Source organism: Eulemur rufifrons, chromosome 20 (genome assembly GCF_041146395.1).
Source record: "Eulemur rufifrons isolate Redbay chromosome 20, OSU_ERuf_1, whole genome shotgun sequence".
NCBI classification, from domain to species: domain Eukaryota; kingdom Metazoa; phylum Chordata; class Mammalia; order Primates; family Lemuridae; genus Eulemur; species Eulemur rufifrons.
In genome coordinates, this window is record NC_091002.1 from 8574894 (window position 1) to 8592759 (window position 17866).

Consider the following 17866-nt stretch of genomic DNA (forward strand, 5'->3'; position numbering starts at 1 on the left):
TTTTTTTAATTAGTAGCTGAATTTGATTTTCTAGGATTTTATGGTTTTGTGTCTATATTCATAAGGGATATTGGTCTGTAGTTTTATTTTTTTGTTGAGTCCTTTCCTAGCTTTGGTATCAGGGTAATGTTAGATTCTTAAAATCTGGTGGGGAAGATTCCTTCCTTCTCAATGTTGTGGAATAATTTCTGTAGGATAGGCATCAGTTCTTCTTTGAAGATCTGGATAGAATTTGGGTGTGAAACCATATGGTCCAGGACATTATTTTTTAAACAGACATTTTCATGTATGCTTAGACTTGGGCAGCCTTACTCATAGCTCAGAAACCAGGCTGGACCTTTTCACAGGTCCACCTTCACCCTCATGCTTGCAGCCATGAGATAGATACGCACTCCATGCCTGCGGGGAAGTGAGGAAAATTCACATGCAGACATACACTGGACAGGATCCCTCAGCTGAAGTCAGCTTCTGAAGAGCAGATACAGGTGTGCTGCAATCTGGCTGAGGACACAGGAAAAAGCTGGGCCTCTGTGCTATAATCAGGCATAGGGAGCAGTCTGTACCAATGCCCTAGGACAGCAGGGGTGTGGCCCATCCCAGGGACTGTGGGGAAACCCAGGGAGCCCTGTGCTGGGTGGACAAGACTCAGAAGTAGCCAAGAACTGGTCTGGGAAGGCCCTACACACAGGATGAGGCCATTGTGTCTGTCTTAGGAGTGAGGGAAGCCCCCTCACTTCCTCTCGGGCATACTGCTTTCTCTGCAGCCCTCTGGCCACAGGGTGTGAACTTGCCATGGGATGGCTCTTCTGTCCTCATTGCCACTTCCAGACCATTCTCCCTCCTTCCTAAAATCCCAGCCTGAGGCTCATAACATGGACTATGCTGTCTGCTGCCCCTCCTTGAGGCAGCTGTCTACAGACTCACTAGAGTCCTTTCTCTGTTTTCCTTGGAGATTTCAGCTCCCCCAACACACCATGTCTTAATGAGGGGACATGCAGAGGCCAGGACCCATCAAGTGTCCTGGTTATACAGCTCCTGATGGCCTCTTCTCATGGGGCCTTGCCCTCTACCACTGCAGCACTCACAGTACTGCCACACCCTAGACCTTGTCATTAGCGATGCCTGGAAACTTTCATCACTAGGACTCAGGGCAGCCTGAATTCCCACCACTTCTCATCTTAATACAATTTATTTTAATAATTGCAGATAAAATTCCTACAGCAAAAATAAAAAATAAATAAATTGTACACACCCAGGATGGGATAGATTTACCTAAATAGAAATCCAAATGATAGGAGCCAAAATAAACAAAGATTGTGTTAATGACAATTTTCAGTGTTAAAGTGAAAGCAAGAATCCTCCTGTGACTATACTGGGGAACCCTGGGTGATAGTAGCTAGTTCATTTTCTGATAAAATTGTTAAGGGGTGAATATTTTGGGGGTGTTGGAAGTGAAGGTCTATTCCTTTGTGACATCAGGGTTACCAATGGGTTGGATAAGTTTAACCTGGAAAAGTTATGTCTCAGGTCAAGGCTCGTCCTGAGACTACCAACTTGTACAGCTAAAAAAAAATTCTGATTTGTTACCAACACATTTCTCATTAAAAATCTAGATTTCTGACTTCTTTTCAGCAAAAAAATCTAAAACTCTGAAAAGGTTGGCTGGTTTTGCCTGTGGCTGCCATAGTGGACCTCAGGGGTCTGCAGGCCTCACTCAGACCCTGCCCTACCTCCACCCAGCCCGTTCCTGTCCTCTCCTGAATCTGCTCAAATTCATGCCCTCCCTTCAACCAAAACTGCTCATTTCAAGATGATGTGGAAACAACCCAAGTGCCCATGAATACATGCATGGATTAATAAAATGTGGTATATGTACACCACCGAGTTCTTCTCAGCCACAAAAAACAATGGTGATATAGCACCTCTTGTATTATCCTGGATAGAGCTGGAGCCCATTCTACTAAGTGAAGTATCACAAGAATGGAAAAACAAGCACCACATGTACTCACCATCCAACTGGTATTAACTGATCAACACTTAAGTGCATATATAGTAATAACAGTCCTCAGGCTTCAGGCAGATGGGAGGGGGGAAAAGGGGATGGGTATGTACACACCTAATGGGTACGGTGTGCACCGTCTGGGGGATGGACATGCTTGAAGCTCTGACTCAAGTGTGGCAAGGGCAATATACACAACCTAAACATTTTTATACTCGTAATATGCTGAAATAAAAAATTTAAAAATAACTAACTAAATAAATTTAAAATGGAAAAAAAAGATTACTGTTGAGGGCCACATTGCAAAATACAATGGTCAATGCCCAGTTCTCACCTTACTTGAGGTTCCTGCAATGTTTTTGTTGTATGTAAGCCAATTATCATAGGCAATTGCTCCCTTATTTGAGGAAGTCAATGGGAATAGGTAATAAAGGAATACAAACCACTTTTTGCTTACTAAACACACATTTATTCCCATTTAACAAGTTAATTAAGCAATTAATAGATAAAGCAATTAGGCTTAATTAAGCAGCCCAGCCATTATGTGAGCTAGGTGCCTGCCTAGGAGCTAACCTCCGCACCCCACCCCAGGATTTGGCCAGTTGGTCAGGCCCTTGGAGGGCCTCCAGCCTTCTGGCCACCCCCAGCCAATATGTGAATAACCTCTGCTGGCCACTGCGTCACCCCTTCTCCTCCACGAAAGCAGATACAGCAGGCTGCTACCAGGTCTGTGCCCTACAGAGAGATGCCTCGAGACCAAGACATATCTTGACATTTTGGGGGCAGGCTGGGTTTTTGTTTTTGCTTATTTATTTTGTTTTTTATAGCAGTTTTAGGTTCACAGCAAAATTGAGAGGAAGGTACAGAAGCTTCCCATATGTCCTCTAACCCCCAGCTTCCCATGATATCAACATCCCCCACCAGAGGGGTATGTTTGTTATAACTGATGAGCCCACATTGACACATCATTATCACCCAAAGTCCATAGTTTACATTGGGTTCTCTTTTGGTGTTGTGTATTGTATGGTGTTGTATATTCTATGGGCTTGTCATTACACATGTATCCACCACACAGAATAGTTTCATTTCCCTAAAATCCTCTGTGCTCCACATATCTGACCCACCCCACCACAACCCGATTCTTTTACTGTTTTTCCATAGTTTTGCCTTTTCTATAATCTCATTTAATTGGAATCATACAGTATGAAGCCTTTTCAGATTAGGTTCTTTCACTTAATAATATGCATTTAAATTTCCTCCATGTGTTTTCATGGCTTGATAGCTTATTTCTTTTTAGCACTGAATGGATTTCATTGTCTAGACATACTATAGTTTGTTTACTTATTCACATACTGAAGAACATCTTGGTTGCTTCTAATTTTTGTCAGTTATGAATAAAGCTGCTGTAAACATCTGTATGCAGGTTTTTGTGTGGACGTGTTCTCAACTCCTTTGAGTAAATACCAAGAAACAAGATTGCTGGATCATATGGTAAGAGCATGTTTAGTTTTATAAGAAGCTGCTAAACTGTTTTCCAAAGTGGCCGTACCATTTTGCATTCCCACCAGCAATGAATTAAAGTTCCTGATGCTCCATGTCTGTGTCAGCATTTGGTGTTGTCAGTGTTTTGGATATTAACCATTCTAATAAGTGTGTGATAGTATCTTGTTATACTTTGCATTTCCTTGATGGCAGATGACATGGAACATCTTTTCATATGCTTATTTGTCATCTGTATGTCCTCTTTGGTGAGGTATCTGTTCAGATGTTTTGTCCATTTTTTAATTGGGCTGTTTTGTTTTCTTACTGTTGTATTTTTATCTTCTTTGGTAAGGTGTCTGTTAAGTCTTTGGGCCCTGTTTTAATCAGGTTATTCGTTTCTTTAATGTTGAGCTTTAGAGTTCTTTGTTTATTTTGGATAATACTTCTTTATCAGATGTATCTCTTGCAAATATTTTCTCTGTGGCTTATCTTCTCATTCTCTTGGCATTATCTTTTGGAGAACAGAAGTTTTTAATTTTAATGAAGTCCAGCTTATCAATTCTTTCTTTCATGAATCATGCCTCTGGTGTTGGACCTAAAACATCTTCACTATATCCAAGGTCATTTAGGTTTCCTCCTATGTTATTTTCTGGGAGTTTTGTAGTTTTTCATTTTATATAAAGGTCTATGATCTATTAAATCACTAAATATGAAATGTTTGATTGTGAATCAAAAGTGTAGTTTATTATATCTCAAACAGGAAGCAGTATAATTAATCAAAGCATGCACCTAAACTATCTACACAGTTTTGCCATCTTAAGTTTAGCTTGTTTATGCCAGCAGCAAAGAAGTCTGGGGGGCGAGTGGCAATGAATCGTGAAAGGCGTTTTCTACAGCTTGTTGTGAATTGAATATTTTTTCTTGCAAGAAGTGATCCAAAGCCTGGAAGAGGTGGCAGCCAGTTTATTCAAGGTCTGGTGAATACAGTGGATGACAGAGAGTTTCCAAATCCAGCTGCTGTAATTTGAACAGCCTTGTTTGTGCAACATGTTGAGCGTTGTCTTGCAAGAGGATTGGTCTGTCTATATTGACCAATCTCAGCTGCTGAATCACAAGGATGCTCATCATTCCATCCAGTTGGTGGCAGTAGACATCCGCTGCAATCAATTGACCAGGTTTCATGAAGCTGTAGTGTATAATACCAGCCCTGGACCACCAAAGAGACACCATTAGCTTTTTGTGATGAACATTTGGTTTTGGACTGTGTTTCGGCACTTCATCTTGTGCAGAATGCTTGCAATCGTCAAAAAGAATCCAATTTTCATCACATGTGACAATATGGAGTAGAAATCATTCACCTTTATGTCGTGACAGCAAAGAAAGGCAAGCTTTGAGACACTTTCTCTTCTGACACTTGTTTAATTCATGTGGTACCTATCTATCCAGCTTCTTTACCATGCTGATTTGTTTCAAATGGTCCAATATTGTTGGAATAGTAACGTCAAACCTTGATGCTAATTCATGCATAGGTAGAGATGGATTCGCTTCCACTACAGCTTTCAGCTCATCATTATGCACCTTGGTCTCAGGTTGCCCACGGTACTCATTTTCCAGATTAAAATTACCAGAACAGAACTTCTCAAAGCATTAATGTACTGTGCATTCATTAGCCACATCTTTCCCAAACACTCAGCTGGTATTTCAAGCTGTCTGCACTGCATTGGTTCCACTACAAAACTCATATTCGAAAATAACATGAATTTTTTACTTATCCATGGTTTCACAGAAATTGCTCTAAAAAAATTTGAAAGATAATCACAAGCCAAAACATGCATTTGAAAGACTAAGGATGTACCTTCTCAATAAAAATAAACAAGAAATGTCAAAGTGAAATGTCAGAGATATCAACTGTCAAATTTGGTACTTAAGCAAATTGGACATTTCATACTTAATAACCTAATATTATTATTATTATTTTTGCAAGACCAGAAAACTTAGTTTAATAAAATTTCTATAGCTAGTGTAAGCCAACAGGATGAGTGGTATGGCTACAAATATAAATATATTTTTGAGATAATTTTTGTGAAGGATGTAAGGTCTATGTCTAGATTTATCTCTTTTTTTTATATATAGATGTTCAGTTGTGCTAGCACCTTTTGTTAAAAAGACTATCTTTGTCCCATTGTATTGCCTTTCTTCTTTGTCAAAGTTAAGTTGCCTACATTTGTGTGGGGTCTATTGCTGAGCTCTCTATTCTGTTATATTGATCCATTTGTCCATTCTTTTACCAAAACCACACTGTCTTGATTACTGTAGCTTTATTCTAAGTCACGAAGTTAGATAGTGCCTGTCCTCCAACTTTATTCTTCTCCTTCAATGTTCTGTTGGCTATTCTGGGTCATTTGCCTCTCCATATAAACTTCAGAATCAGTTTGTTAGTATTTGCGAAATAACTTGCTGTGATTTTGATTGGGATCGTACAGACCAAGTTTGGAATCACTGATATCTTAACAATATTTATTCTTTCTATCTACAAACAAGGAATATCTCCCTATTTATTTAGTTCTTTGATTTCTTTGGTCAGAATTTTGTAGTTTTGCTCACATAGATCTTGTAAATATTTTGTTAGATTTATAAATATTTGTTTTGGTGTGCTAAAGTAAATAGTATTATATATTTAATTTTAAATTCCACTTTTTCATTGCTAGCATTTGGGAAAGAGATTGACTTTTGTGTACTATCCTTATATCCTGCAACCTTATTGTAACTGTTTATTAGTTCCAGGAGTTTTCTTGTCAATTTTGAATTTTCTACATATAGATCATGTCATCTGTGAACAAAGACAGTTTTCTTTTCTTCTTCCCAATCTGTATACCTTTCATTTCCTTTTCTTGTCATTCCCTGTCAAGTTAGGATTTTCAGTAAGATGATGACAAGGAGTGGTGAGAGGGAACCTCCCTACCTTGCTCCTGAGAATAGTGGGAAAGGTTCAAGTCTCTCACCATCAAGTATGATGTGAGCTGTAGAGTTTTGTTGATAGTCATTATCAAGTTGAGAAAATCTCCCTCTATTTGTAGTTTACTGAGAGTTTTTTTATCATAAATGGATATTGGATTTTGTCAAATGCTTTTTCTGCATTTATTAATATGATCTGTAATTTTTCTTTTTTAGTCTGTTCATGTGATGGATTATGTTAATTATTTCTCAAATGTGGAACCAGAATTGCACACCTGGGATAAATCCCACTTGGTCATGGTGTATTATTGTTTTTATATATTATTGGAGTTTGCTGGATTTTTTATGCTAAGGAGCTTAGCATGTTTAATAAACCTGCCATTCTACTGTTTCAAGGTTCCATCATTCTTAAGAGTGTCTTTACACTCCTAGTAAATAAGGTGATCATCAAATTTTGGTTTTTTACAAATTACATTTTCCATAAACACATTGATACTCCCAAGTTGTTGACCTAGCATGTATTTTTCTTTTAAGGCGAGATAGCCATATGCCCATCAGTGCCAAGGTGATTTATATAAACAACATACACTTGTCAGTGGTGAAGTAGCAGAGGCAACATGCTCATCAGCTCTGAGGTGTAAAAATGTGTTTGCGAGCACACAGGGGTATCGCTCTTGATCACACACATATGCACACTAAGCCGAGAGGCTGTGGCATTCTTTACAGGCTGTGTGGCTTTTATCACGATTGACTCCATCCACCATTTCCTCCCCTGAAACCATTTCTTCCCTTGCTTTCAGGGAGCCACCCTCTCCTTTTGAGCCTTACCCTACTATTGGCTCATTCTCAATCTGCTTTGCCAATTCCTCCTCCTCAGCTCAACCTCTTAATACTGTAGTGCCCAGGACTCTGTGCAGAGCAGCTTCTCGTTTCTAGTTTCTATCCGTTCTTACTGAGCTGCCCATTGTTTCCCTCTGTCTCTTCCCTGTAACTACCGCTCATACCTGGTTTACTCCCAACTGTGACTCTCCAGCCTGGGCCTCTTCCCTAAATCCCCTGCTTGCATATTCAGCTACTGACTTGTGTGGCCTTTTGACACATCCAACACGACATCTTGACCTCTCCCCACCTCGCCCCTCACCTGCTGTGCTCCACTGTTTTCCTTCTCAGAGAAGGGCGACTCCATCCTTGCAGTGTCTCGGGTGAAGTGTTGGGGTGATGGGCCACACCACTTCTCTCTCGCACCCGCAGCCTGTGAGCAGATCCAGAGCCTCACCTCACAGCACAGACCCAGACTCTGGCCACTTCTCACAGCCCCTATCACCCCTCCCCGTGTCCAGACAGCACCGTCTCTTTCGGGGACAATTGGAAACGTCTCTTAGCTGGTTTCTCTGCGCTGCTTTTGTCCCTTCCCCTCCCTCTCAGGCTATGCAGTGTGGCCCTTTGCAAATGTAAGCTTTAGAGTTCACTGCTTTGTTCAAAACTCCCATTCCCAGGTGAAAGCTAAAGACCCCCAACCTCCTTCCACCTGGGGTCATTCTCCAACCCTCCCCTTCACCCCTTTGTTTACTCTGCTTCTGCCACACTGGCCTCTCTGAAGAGGATCTCCGCCCACTATTGGCCTGGCCCCCGTCCTAGCTGCCTGCAGGGCTTTGCTTCTCAGCCCACTTCTTTCCACCCACACACTCCTTTCCTTCCTACCCGCACCCCCCGCCCCTGCCGCCGGGCCCTCATAGCACTCGCTTCCCCGTGCTCCATGTGATCTGCTGAGTGATTGCTTTGCTGTCTGTTGCTCCCACTGTGACATCACCTTCCCAGGGGCAGGGATTTTTGTCTTTTTCTCCCACTTCTGCAGTCCCCAAGGAAGCAACAGTGTCAGATGCAGAGGCCATGCTTCAAAATGCCTATTGGACAAGTGAGGAGTAAGCTTCACTTGGGTGTGTTCCTTTTGAGTCTTTTCTTTGTGTTCAAACGTGTTACCAAATCACCCTAGTAGGGTTAAAGCTGTGTCTTTTAAATGCTGGTGCTCACTCTCTTAAATGACCATTCATCCCATAGAATTCGGTGTGAGGAGAACGCTGGTTTCCACAGAATCTGTCCCAATACCGATGGCAAACACTGAATTCCCCTGGTTTTCTACCAACTGACTAGGAAAGATATACTAATGACCATACTAAATTTTAGCTGCTCTCCTTTCAGTCTTATGTAAAAGCCAAACTAGTTTACTCAGGCCTACAAAATCCACACTTTGATCATGTGTTCTTCTGCTAATTCCACTGTGGTCATTATTCCAATTTTAATGACTAATTATTAATTGGTCACAATTAGTGTTATGGATTGAAGACTTCCAGGAGACCTGCCTATTACATCCTCAGTGCACTGAAGAGCTCACGCAGCGTGGTGATGGCCGCTGGAGTGTGGGTTTGGGGCTAGGAACGTCATGCAGCTGCTGGCTTCATTTTTTCGCTATTAACATGCTGTGGTTGAAGCTGGTGTGTGTGGAGAAGACAGGGACAGGCATTTCCCATGGCAGTGTCAGTCACTGGGGCATCCTGGAGGAAATATTGTTTCAAATGCCACTAACACCAGCTCAGGGGTGTGCACCAGGGACAGGAGGCAGAGGGGTCCTGGTGCCATCAGCATTATCCACTGAGTGACACTAGTCCAGTGTCACCAAAGACAAGCACCATAGGTGTGCAGTGACCTAAGCCCCTGCATGTGACCCTTCCTTTACATAGACAGTCAGGGCACAGGTAGTGCAGAGCCAGTGGTGGCCGCAGTTGACTGCATGGCCTAGATCCTTGGGGGATCTTCTAGGAGGGTTCCTCAGCTGACCGTGCCGCCCTGCTGTGGTGCACCCCCAAGACAGCATCCTCGCTTCCATCACACAGCTATTGGCTTGGACAAAGGCGCCCTACACAGGCCCCAGATTCCAGAGGTGCAGACCATTCTCACCTCATGTGCAGGCAGAACCATGCCAGTGCCCCGATGAGCACAAAGAGCCCTGGCCATGAAGATGCCGTGGTCGAAGCAGAAGACTGTTTGCTTTCTGCCTCAGAGGGTTTATTCCTATTACTCCTACTGGTGTGAGTGATTGTTCCTGTATTCTAAATACGACTAGAGAGCATCAATTCGATGCCAGAAATATGCCTAGACATAAAGTGAGAGAAGAATCACTTTCGTGACAATTTTTACTTTGTCATGAATCTAAAGCTGTGGTTCTTCGGGGGGCATCTTGGGGATTGGTGAGGCCGTCTTTACTTGTCACAGTGATTTCCAGAGCCCTGATGGTGTTTGTGGGTGGAGATCAGTGACGTTAAATATCTTGCAATAGACAAGATAATAAAAACCAGCTGTCACAACAGAAAATGCCAAACTCGCAAGGGCTTAATGCAACAGAGGTTTATTTCTTGCTTGAGAGGAGTCCCTTGCAGGTCTGATGGCCTCTTCCACCTTGCAGACTCCATCTGAAATACATGGCCTCCCGGGTCTCTGTGGGTCACTGTATGTCACTGTGTGTCCCTGTGGGTCTTTGTGGGTCACTGTGTGTCACTGCGGGTCTCTGTGGTTCTCTTTGGGCCACTGTGTGTACCTGTGGTTCTCTGTGTGTCACTGTGAGTCTCTTTGGATCTCTGTGGGTCTCTGTGGGTCTCTTTGGGTCTCTGTGGGTCACTGTGGTGGCAGCGAGGGAGCAATGCAGGAGTGGCACCTGCTCTTACTTCCTTCAGCCCGGGAATCCCACAGACCACCGCCACTAACCCTCAGGCCAGCACTAGTCAAGTGGCCACGACCTCCCAGTAGGGGAAGCTGGGTGACCTGAGGAGCACAGGAAGTATCCTGGGAGCCTGGTCTCTGCCAAAGCCTCCCACCGTGAAGGGTTGTACCTCATCCCCCCACATTTGCATTGTCCTGCCGGAGACCCATGTCGGAGAAAAGGCTTCTAATTACCTGGAGTTTAAAACTTCACGGCATTTTACATGTAAACACAAGTCAGTTCGTGCCCAGTTGTGATATGTACTGAACACATCAGGAATCCTAAACACAGGTAACTAGGGGGAAGATGACACTGAGTGCTGAAACGTTTCCAGCTTGGAACACCATGGTACAAGTGGTAAAGCTGCTTCTATTTTACTTGCACATAAACATTCTGCATCGGTCTCATTGGTGCTGTATCCCTAGTGATTTTACACATAAGCAACTGATTACTTATGCCCAAATAGTTATGTTTTGAAATACTTATTACTGTTATTTATCCTTTGCATTGTAGTTAGGGCATACTTTTTTAAATTATATATAAGGGAAGGCATATAATAATTCATCGATTTCATTTCAGGACAGTAAAGTGTGTGCTATATGGTGTTTATAGTAATGGGGTGCACAGGTCTAATGAACTTGAGAACCACTGATGTACAAGGATTGGGCCTAATCTTTGAATGTCAGTATGAGAGAGGAGCCTGATAGGAAAGATACAAAATCAGGAAAAATGCACATTAAATATGGGTGTAAAATGAGAGTAGTGAAAGCCCCTCAGAAGAAACGTTGTTGGACATCCAGGAGTGGCTGTGTGCTTTTTTGTTTGTTTGCCTTGTTTTTGTTTTCCTTCCTTAGAGGAAAGCAAGAACCAACTTCTGTGGTGAGTCCTGTTGTTAAGGAAACCAGGAGACGTGGGGGCTTTATGTTCTGTGACATTGTCTCCAGCCATAGTTTATCGGAAGGCCATTATGTGGGGCGGCCTCAGAGCCGCTTGCTACACATCCCTGAGGAGTCCTGATTTTTGCTAAGTGAAAATTAACTCCAGTCTAAACAAAAACACCTGTTGATTGCGGGAGAGGATGTTCTGTCTCTTATAGGTCTGTTTTATCAACCTAACCAAAGAGATAATTTTTAAAGTTAGGCAGATTCTTTCTTACTTCTCAAAATGTTTTGGTCTTGGGGGGTGGAATTTTAGCTTAGCCACTGAAAATATGTTGTTACCTAAAGCCCTGAAATCCCTTATAAATGCCACTTTTAGTTTTAACGTTTGACAGACGAGCTCCATTTCTAATATGTTGCACTCTGGCCTCATGTCGCTTCATGTTTCGTTTGCAGCCCCCACATTATGGAATAAATATGTTTGCCTTTTCTCTCCAATTTATTCTTCTGAATCTAGCTACCTGGAGGAAGATCAAGATTTTAGGTTCAGTTGCATTTTCAGCATAACAAGGTCCTTTTCATTTTTGTGCCTAAAAACGTGAAGCACAAACTAGAACGAGGAAGTGAAGAGTCTGTGTAGAGCTAGGAAGGAGGCCTGAACCCACACCCTGATGCAGAGGTCGTTTGTGCCCAGAAATGTTCTTTCCTTCGGTAACTCAGGTAACTTCCATCTCAGACAGATCTAAGATGCTCGTCTGTCGTGGCTCTTTGAACGTAAACTCGAGGGTGTAGGCTAAGATAGACATCAACAGCAGCATGTACCGATGGAGTACAGGGTGTGGAGATGACAGAAAATGCCAGAAACTGCTTCAAAGGCTAACATGTATAGTAGTAAAAGGCCTCTGAGTGCAAGATTGAGTATCTTCTTGTTTCTTAACAGACTCTGAGTATATTACTGTGTAATATTGATTGATACCTGACACTCATAGTTATGGTCTTGAGTTATTAGGAAAATATTTATTATACTTAGAAACCTTTAGTTAATGAGGCAGATATTATGTGGTTTAGAAAGGATTTCATTTAAGAGACTTAAATATAGTTTTGGCATTAAAAATAAGTTTACATTATCTAGAACATTTAGTTCTCTGCTAATGCTGGATTTTTCATGCTTGTTTCATAATTAATAAATAAAATAAAAACTTGGCTGGGATGTCTGGCTTCCATCCTTTTCAATATGACGGTGTGGCTTGAGGGAGCTCCTCGGAGGACAGGCCGGCGAAGCAGACTTGCTCACGTGGTGACGGTGAGCGCGGTGGCTGTGGTGATGGAGCAGAGTGACCGTTTGCTAGTCCAGCGGGGCAGTTAGATGTGGCAGTGCCCCACCAGATCTCCTGGGATCTCTCTCATGGGCTCCGTGTACCTCTCCCCCCACCTCCACCTCTAACAGCTGCACCTGCAGCTTCTTTCAGGGACTGCCTTTGGGCCATTGCATCCCCAGGAGCTCAGAGAGCAGGAAGTGCCTTGGAATTCACACCCCCTGGGGTGGCCAACAACCCACACCTGATGATGCAGAGGTGAGAAAGGTAGACTTGGGGGTGTGATTTATGCGCCAGATTTTCCCGAACCATCAGGGTAGGCCTGAGACTCTGCCCAACTGTTGCCCAACATTGTGCTCTCGCTTCTCCATCAGGCTCTCTCCCACCCCGTCCTGGGATTCTTGTAGAGTTCTTCCCTACTCAGTCATTTGCAGAAAAATACTCATCCTGCATCTGCTCCTGGGGAGCCTGACCTCCGACAACAGGGAAGCAGCTGATTCACTGCAGGAGTTGAATCCACATTTGTGCTCCAGAGGCAGGGTCATGTTTTCTGCTTCATTTTAACTAACTCAAACTCTCTAAAGATTAGTCTTAAGCCCGGAGTCTTGTCTCTTTTCCAGAAAGCACAGAATAGCTTGGAGGATGCATCTGGTGGAGGTTGCAGGGGCCACAGCCTCGTGGCTCTGTTGTGTCCTGAGCTTGTTTGGGTGGTTCACGGATCACAGGCAGATTCCCAAGGCAGGCAGAGGGCAGCTGCACAGGTCCCGATTTCAGGGCCAAGGTAAATCTGACGGATGTGTGAGTTCACATGTTTCTTTTGAGAATTCCAGTATTTCCAAATTTTTGTGATCATGTAACTCTACCAATAAAAGGGAGGTGGGCAGGTAAGGGCAATATACGTAACCTAAACTTTGTACCCCCGTAATATGCTGAAATAATAAAAAAATTTTAAAAAGTTGTAAATATGTGTGTTTATATACATATTAATATGTCACATGTATGTGTGTATATGCACAATATTACTTAGCTACATTTTAAAATATGGAGGAATAGGTGATGAATATGACACGAGGACACTTTAAACATTTAATTTATCAATAATACAAAATCTTTTATCAATGATATGATATTATTTTAATGAAAGCAATAGGATCAAACATGCCTCAGATTTTTCAAAAATTGTTTTTAATATTCTGTAATATAGAAATTTGATTAATTTTGATATGTTTCAAAGCTGTTGTAGCAGAAAAAAATATACTTCACAGCTTATACACTCTAAATATGAATTTCCACTTTTCAATCCCATCTACCAATTACGCAAATACATTTATTTTCCTGTAGATTTCCATCTTCCCTGTTGTTTTTAATGAATGACTTCATAACCCACAAAAGCTTTTCATTTGGAAAATGATTTTTCAAATTTGCATAGTGCACAGATGAGAGTGACATTGAGGAGACACACTTTTGTTGTTCTCAAAATTATGTGACAGTGAAAATATTTTCAAATATTCATTTTCACAATGCTTTCTCCTTACTGTGAGATTCTCTGAAAAATAGCTGCTTTTCTCCTCATTGTCAGAGCACTATGTTCACCCTGAAGGCATGGCTTGGGCATGTTAAATCTACTGGGGAGCACGCTGCAGAGAGCTGAGTGTCCCCCAAGTTTGCAGTCCTTTCCATTTTGACGACAAAAGCCCATCAGTGGCAGCGGAGCTCGTAGGAAGGGCGACTTCCACAGTCCTGCTGGATGTTTGCAAGTGGCGGAAGCTCACTTTCGTGTCCCAAGTGCGGTGGGATGGACCACACGGTTCTCAGAAAGAGAGGCCGAGCTCTCCACCTCCTCGTGCTGCTTCCTTCCCTCCTCCGTCTGTCCTGAGTGGGGAGAAAGAGAAGCTCTCAACGGCATGAGAGATTGCACATTTGAGTTAGATTGGACTGTACTTTTTTTTGTACCTAAAAATGACTCTGATGCAATAACTGAAAGTAACAAGAAAACCACTGAATCTTCTTGAATTTTAGTCAAGGAATAAAAAGGGGATCTGGCAAAGCATGTGTGAGGCAGAAATTAAAGAAAAGCAAAGAAATTTCCTAGTGGGCCCCCACAGCATCCACCCTGCTAAATATACCTTTTATAATCACAAGTTTTGTTGAGTATTTATTTTATGTCAAGAGATTCAGAGTTTGATCTTCCTCCAAAATTATCCTTTATTACAACACTCCAGTGATTCAGATCCTCGTGGTGTGAACACTGAGCTCTAAGAAACTCTGCATGTTCAGGAATGTCCAAGAGGCCTGCGAAAGGGTCCACCTGCGTCTCAGCAGCACGCTCCATCCCGCTCCCATGAGTCTTTCCATAATCGGCCCTGTCCTGAGGTAGAGCAAGGCTGTGTGTGTTTCATGGATCGTTCTTTGGGGCCGTAGCTGCTGAGATGGTTTCATTGCACCCTGAATCCTGGCTTCTAAAATGCACTCCCTTACAGAGAGGAGCCACGCGGGCCAGCTCTGGGGCTGGCCGAGGGCTGCAGCTGTGCGTCACTCTCACAGATGAGCAAATGTGGAATTAAGTGGAATGCTCAGGTCGCTTTTTCCGGTTCTTGGTTTCCTACTGAAATCAGTGCTTTATTTGCCCTCTGTTTCTAATTCAGCCCGAGGATTTTAGGTTTTGAGACAGATTTCCAAGCAATTAAAACATTTACACGCCGTAGCTTCTCTCTCCAAAGCACTGTAAACACGGAGCAGATTGAGAAACAAAACAACCCAATACCTCATGGCAACGATTCCATAAGGGAGAAGAGGCCAGATGTGCATTTTATCAAGGGACTGCTCTGGAGCAGCTAAGACGTGTGGCTGGCTCATGTCACGCATCCAGGACTTATTTGGGGGGCTGATGCTATATTTCCTAATGCTCCTCTTACTTTAATCTCATGGAGCCTCTGGGAATAGTTTAATTCTGCATGTTCAAGCTCAAATTAAAATCAGGTTCTTTAGTCATTTGCCTCTTCCCTCCAGCCCAGCCTGGGACTACTGATTGCAAAGTGAGAGGCTGGTTGACCCATCTCCTTGAAAGGAATCCCCTCCCCTATCTAACCGCTTACACCTACATGGACTGTTTTCTCCAGTGTAGTTCACACACATGCCTTCTGTTTCAACAGTACCCTTGTTTCCCGGTGCTGCCATGGATGGACACACGTGCGCGTGCGCGCGCGCGCGCGCGCGCGCGCGCGCGCACACACACACACACACACACACACACACACAGGCTTTGTAAATGCTGGGGTTTGGAGGTGAAAGAAGTTTCGAGCAAAGACACATTCTGAGCTCTCAGTCCAAACCCCTTTCATCTTTTGTAAATTCTTCCTGCAACAGCTCCTCCATGGCATCCTCTCTACCTTGATGATGGCCAGTGCCTCACTGTCCACGGCTCATTGAGCACCATGGGCCGATCACTGGTGTAAAGCACTGTATCAATTGCATTGTAAACATCCTGAGGCCAGAGACCGGATCTTCTTGACATTTTGCACTTCTCTTGGCTCTAGGTCAGCTTTGAACCTAAAGCATTAAAGAATCAATGCTTTGAACCTTTCTTGTAGCAAATGCCAAGAGGGCGCTTTCTCTCCAGAGCACATGCGGAGAAGGGAAGGACTGGGGCCCAGAAGTCGCCTCCGCTGCCCCCTCGCTCCGCCCTGGAAACCGCTGGCTTCAGGCGCTGCCGCAGAGCCTCAGCCACGCGGACGGTCGGAAGTCCTCGTCCAGTCCGCCCTTTGCCTTTGGCGGAGGAGAGACGGGCTCTTTGGGGGATTTTGCCCCCGGTGGGGCCAGGCTTCTTCCCCCGGCTGGTTAGTTAGGAATCACTACGCACGGGCAGACCACGGTGAGGTGCTAAAACCTGGGATCATCCGACGAGTGACAGCGCCCAGCAGACAGACCCTCTTTCCCTGCACTCGACCTCCCCGGGCGGGGCGGGGGGACGGTAGTCCCCACCTGCAGGGGCGTCCAGCCGCCTCGCTCTAACCAGGCACGGCCAGCCCAGCCGTCGGTGGGCCGACAGGCGCCGCCGAAGATTGCGCTCATCTTCAGAGTAAGCCGCTTGTTACGCTCTGCACGCCCCCTTGAGCGTAGATCCAGCGGGAATGACATCCACAGCCGCTCCACAGCAGCGCGACGGCCACGGTCAGGGAGGCGCTGGCCCTGTCCAGCACCGGCCCCCTCATACCCTCCCCGGCCAGCCCTCCTCGTCAGCCCCCGCCAGCGTCACAGCCTGCTGCCTGCACCCACAGGGCCCCAGGACAGCCTCTGGTGTGACCCGGGTTGGGGGGGGATCCGGCCTTTCTCCCAAAGGTAGTCACCCTCACTCCACTTGGCCGGCACCCTGCACGGCACCCCTGCAGAGACATCGCTCACCACGTCCTGACCTCCTGGCTTGCAGGGACAGACCTCTGTGACTTTTATGATGAAAGTCATCACTACTGGGTCTGTCTTCATTTTGTGGAAAACGAGGGACCTGTCTAAGCTTCTGAGCGACGTTCCTCTCACCTCTGCACACAGGCAGACTCGAACTCCTTTAGGCAAGATGAGGATGGTTTTTAATCTGGCATTTCCTTCATCACAGGGACAAACGAGTAGTTGACCCACAGACCTAGAGCACATCTGAAGGGGTTATGATCTGGGAATATTTCAAAGCAGGTGCCCCTTATAAAGGCCAACAAAAAGTATCCCTATTTTAAAGTATTCTTAGGAAGTCTTCTCTTGAACTGTGTAGCTTCTGGTGAAATGCCAGGATAAGTCGGCTATAAAATATATTCTAAAGTAACTAAAGAAATTGCTTTTCGTGATATTATTGCTTATAAAGTAAATTTTGAAGGTCATATTTCAAAATCATTGATCTTAGTTTTAGTCAAATTGATCTGAGGTTATTCTGACAACATTAGAAAAATGAATGGCTAATATCATTCTTCATGACAATGAAACTTTTTAAGAACTTAAGAAAGGAAATTTATTTGTTCATTTTCTATTATAGGAAAACATGCAGCCACATCATTTAATAGGAGCATCAATTATTTAAGAAACACACACGTATGCATTTTCCTGTGTGTGTGTCGAATCATATGTACGATGTATATCTACGAGGGCTGTCCTGAAAGTATCCAGCCATGTAAACATTCTAGTTATGGTCACAATGGCTGGATAGTTTCTGGGCGGCCCTTGTACAGTATATATATATATAACATATACATACATATGTACGTACAAGAAGAGACAAAAGACATCTGCTTTATGTCACTTTAACTTTTTATGTGATGAGCGTGGAGACAATTCCCACAGATTACAACTGTGATACAGCTTGGATGTTTGGCCCCTCCAGATCTCATGCTGAAATCTGATCCCCAGTGTTGGAGGAGGGCCCGGCGGGAGGTTTTGGGTCGTGGGGACGGATCCCTGATGAAGGGCTTGGTGCCGCCCTCACAGTAATGATGGGTTCTCA